Genomic DNA, 5,000 nt, shown 5'->3' on the forward strand with positions numbered 1-5,000 from the left:
GGAATGAGCTCCGTATGCCTAAGTCAACCCACGGAACGAGCGTGCGGGCGCTCAGCCGGCCGGAGAGGCAGGATGCGCAAGCCGGGGATCGATCGGGTGCTAGGTGGGTTTAGGCACATCTTCAAATTTCTGCCGTGCCAATGCCATTTTTATGGCTTGTAAATTCATACAATGGTCCCCTAAGCCTTCACGTGAAGTTTCGTTGCAAGATGACTCGTTTTCTATTTTTCACGATTTTCGAAACTTTTTGCGGTTCGTGATTTTTTAGAATTTTTTTAGAAGGAGTTTTGGCCCCAAATTTTGTGGACGTGATCCTTCTATTTTTGTTGGCATGCACAAAAAAATTCAGCTAAAAACTCGAACCGGAGAAGATTTCGCGACCGTTTGAAAAAAGTGTCCCCGTTTCAGACACTTCAACGGCTACTGGCAGCAAACCTGTAAAATCTCAAACGCTCTTTAAGGGGGTGTGAGTTCTCAGAGGTTTGATGAGGGATAGGGGGCCAACACAAGGGCCAAGCACCAGCACCCATCGCACGTCATGTGCGCACACCCCCCCGGCCCCCCTCCCAATCGCCGGAACCCCAATGCCGCCGGTCAGGTTCTCCGGCGGTACTCCGGCGATGCTCCGGCGATGCTGTCCCGAGTGAAAAAAATGCGGCACCAGCACATGCTGGAGCCAAGCATGGGCACCGTGGCTCAAAATCGAACTTCGGCCAAGGCCTCGACCATCAATGGCACATGATGACGCATGGTGATGGCACATGCATCGACCATCATCGGCATAGGCTGCCCTTCCGTACGGGCACTTGCCTCGACCGCCATCGGCACAAGCTGGGCCCTGGTGTGGGTTGTTGCCTCGATCACCAGCGGCACATGCTGAGCCTTGGTGCGGGCGGTTGCCTCGAGCACCATCGGCAGACCCTGGGCCCTGGTGCGGCCGGTTGCCCCGATAACCATCGGCACACGCTGGGCCCTGGAGCGGCCGGTTGCCTCGATCACCATCGGCAAAAGCTGGGCCCTGGTGCGGGCGCTTGCCTCGACCACCATCGGCACACGCTGGGCACTGGTGCGGGCGCTTGCCTCGACCACCATCGGCACACGCTGGGCCCTGGGGCGGGCGGTTGCCTCGATCACCATCGGCACACGCTGGGCCCTGGTGCGGGCGGTTGCCCCCAGCACCATCGGCACACGTTGGGCCCTGGTGCGGGCGCTTGCCTCGACCACCATCGGCACACGCTGGGCCCTTGTGCGGGCGCTTGCCTCGACCACCATCGGCACACGCTGGGCCCTGGTGCGGCCGCTTGCCTCGACCACCATCGGCACACGCTGGGCCCTGGTGCGGGCGCTTGCCTCGACCACCATCGGCACACGCTGGGCCCTGGTGCGGCAGGTTGCCTCGAGCACCATCGGCACACGCTGGGCCCTGGTGCGGTCGGTTGCCTCGAGCACCATCGGCACACGCTGGGCCCTGGTGCGGGCGCTTGCCTCGACCACCATCGGCACACGCTGCGCCCTGGTGCGGCAGGTTCCCTCGACGACCATCGGCACACGCTGGGCCCTGGTGCGGCAGGTTGCCTCGAGCACCATCGGCACACGCTGGGCCCTGGTGCGGTCGGTTGCCTCGATCACCATCGGCACACGCTGGGCCCTGGTGCGGGCGGTTGCCTCGACCACCATCGGCACACGCTGGGCCCTGGTGCGGCAGCTTGCCTCGAGCACCATCGGCACACGCTCGGCCCTGGTGCGGTCGGTTGCCTCGAGCACCATCGGCACACGCTGGGCCCTGCTGCGGCAGGTTGCCTCGACCACCATCGGCAGCCTCGACCACCATCGGCACACGCTGGGCCCTGGTGCGGGCGCTTGCCTCGACCACCATCGGCACACGCTCCGCCCTGGTGCGGCAGGTTGCCTCGACCACCATCGGCACACGCTGGGCCCTGGTGCGGGCGGTTGCCTCGACCACCATCGGCACACGCTGGGCCCTGGTGCGGGCGCTTGCCTCGACCACCATCGGCACACGCTGGGCCCTGGTGCGGCAGGTTGCCTCGAGCACCATCGGCACACGCTGGGCGCTGGTGCGGCAGGTTGCCTCGACCACCATCGGCACACGCTGGGCCCTGGTGCGGGCGCTTGCCTCGAGCACCATCGGCACACGCTCGGCCCTGGTGCGGTCGGTTGCCTCGAGCACCATCGGCACACGCTGGGCCCTGGTGCGGCAGGTTGCCTCGACCACCATCGGCACACGCTGGGCCCTGGTGCGGGCGCTTGCCTCGACCACCATCGGCACACGCTCGGCCCTGGTGCGGTCGGTTGCCTCGAGCACCATCGGCACACGCTGGGCCCTGGTGCGGCAGGTTGCCTCGAGCACCATCGGCACACGCTGGGCCCTGGTGCGGGCGGTTGCCTCGACCACCATCGGCACACGCTGGGCCCTGGTGCGGGCGCTTGCCTCGACCACCATCGGCACACGCTGGGCCCTGGTGCGGGCGCTTGCCTCGAGCACCATCGGCAGACGCTGGGCCCTGGTGCGGCAGGTTGCCTCGAGCACCATCGGCAGACGCTGGGCCCTGGTGCGGCAGGTTGCCTCGAGCACCATCGGCACACGCTGGGCCCTGGTGCGGTCGGTTGCCTCGAGCACCATCGGCACACGCTGGGCGCTGGTGCGGGAACTTGCCTCGACCACCATCGGCACACGCTGGGCCCTGGTGCGGCAGGTTGCCTCGATCACCATCGGCACACGCTGGGCCCTGGTGCGACAGGTTGCCTCGAGCACCATCGGCACACTATCGGCCCTGGTGCGGGCGGTTGCCTCGACCACCATCGGCACACGCTGGGCCCTGGTGCGGGCGCTTGCCTCGAGCACCATCGGCACACGCTGGGCCCTGGTGCGGGCTGTTGCCTCGAGCACCATCGGCACACGCTGGGCCCTGGTGGGTTTAGGCACATCTTCAAATTTCTGCCGTGCCAATGCCATTTTTATGGCTTGTAAATTCATACAATGGTCCCCTAAGCCTTCACGTGAAGTTTCGTTGGAAGATGACTCGTTTTCTATTTTTCACGATTTTCGAAACTTTTTGCGGTTCGGGATTTTTTAAAAATTTTTTATAAGGATTTTTGGCCCCAAATTTTGTAGGCATGATCCTTCTATTTTTGTTGGCATGCACAAAAAAATTCAGCTAAAAACTCGAAGTAGAGAAGATTTTGTGACCGTTTGAAAAAAGTGTCCCCATTTCAGACACTTTAACGGCTACTGGTAGCAAACCTGTAAAATCTCAAATGCTCTTTAAGGGGGTGTGAATTCTCAGAGGTTTGATGAGGGATAGGGGGCCAACACAAGGCCAAGTACCAGCACCCATCGCACATCATGTGCGCACACCCCCCCGGCCCCCCTCCCAATCGCCGGAACCCCAATGCCGCCGGTCAGGTTCTCCGGCGGTACTCCGGCGATGCTCCGGCGATGCTCCGGCGATGCTGTCCCGAGTGAAAAAAATGCGGCACCAGCACATGCTGGAGCCAAGCATGGGCACCGTGGCTCAAAATCGAACTTCGGCCAAGGCCTCGACCATCAATGGCACATGATGACGCATGGTGATGGCACATGCATCGACCATCATCGGCATAGGCTGCCCTTCGGTACGGGCACTTGCCTCGACCGCCATCGGCACAAGCTGGGCCCTGGTGTGGGTTGTTGCCTCGATCACAATCGGCACATGCTGAGCCTTGGTGCGGGCGGTTGCCTCGAGCACCATCGGCAGACCCTGGGCCCTGGTGCGGCCGATTGCCCCGATAACCATCGGCACACGCTGGGCCCTGGGGCGGGCGCTTGCCCCCAGCACCATCGGCACACGCTGGGCCCTGGTGCGGGCGCTTGCCCCCAGCACCATCGGCACACGCTGGGCCCTGGTACGGGCGGTTGCCCCGAACACCATCGACACAAGCCGGCCCTTGGTGCGGGCTCCTGGCTCGACCACCATCGGCACACGCTGGGCCCTGGTGCGGGCGGTTGCCTCGAACACCATCGGCACACGCCGGCCCTTGGTGCGGCCGGTTGCCTCGACCACCATCGGCACACGCTCGGCCTTGGTGAGGGCGCTTGCCTCGACCACCATCGGCACACGCTGCGCCCTGGTGCGGGCGCTTGCCTCGACCACCATCGGCACACGCTCGGCCTTGGTGCGGGCGCTTGCCTCGACCACCATCGGCACACGCTGGGCCCTGGTGCGGGCGGTTGCCTCGACCACCATCGGCACACGCTGGGCCCTGGTGCGGGCGGTTGCCTCGACCACCATCGGCACACGCTCGGCCTTGGTGAGGGCGCTTGCCTCGACCACCATCGGCACACGCTGGGCCCTGGTGCGGGCGCTTGCCTCGACCACCATCGGCACACGCTGGGCCCTGGTGCGGGCGGTTGCCTCGACCACCATCGGCACACGCTGGGCCCTGGTGCGGGCGGTTGCCTCGACCACCATCGGCACACGCTGGGCCCTGGTGCGGGCGGTTGCCTCGACCACCATCGGCACACGCCGGGCCCTGGTGCGGGCGGTTGCCTCGAACACCATCGGCACAAGCCGGCCCTTGGTGCGGGCGGTTGCCTCGAGCACCATCGGCACACGCTGGGCCCTGGTGCGGGCGGTTGCCTCGACCACCATCGGCACACGCTGGGCCCTGGTGCGGACGGTTGCCTCGAGCACCATGGGCACACGCTGGCCCTTGGTGCGGGCTCTTGCCTCGACCACCATCAGCAGAAGATTGCCCCTACGTCGAACACCATCGATACATGCCGGGCCTTGGTGTGGGCACATGCCTCGAGCTGGTGCGGGCGGTTGCCTCGACCACCATCGGCTCACGTTGGCCCTTGTTGCGGGCACATGCCTCGACCACCATCGGCACCTGCGCACCCTCGGTGTGGGATTTGCTTGTTTGGAAAAAGTGTCCCCGTTTCAGACATTTTAACGTCTACTGGTAGCATATCTGTAAAATCTCTAATGCTCTTTAGGGGG

The sequence above is a fragment of the Durio zibethinus genome, unplaced genomic scaffold (assembly GCF_047325235.1).
Source record: "Durio zibethinus cultivar Kanyao isolate XHJ-2024 unplaced genomic scaffold, ASM4732523v1 HiC_scaffold_2, whole genome shotgun sequence".
NCBI lineage: Eukaryota > Viridiplantae > Streptophyta > Magnoliopsida > Malvales > Malvaceae > Durio > Durio zibethinus.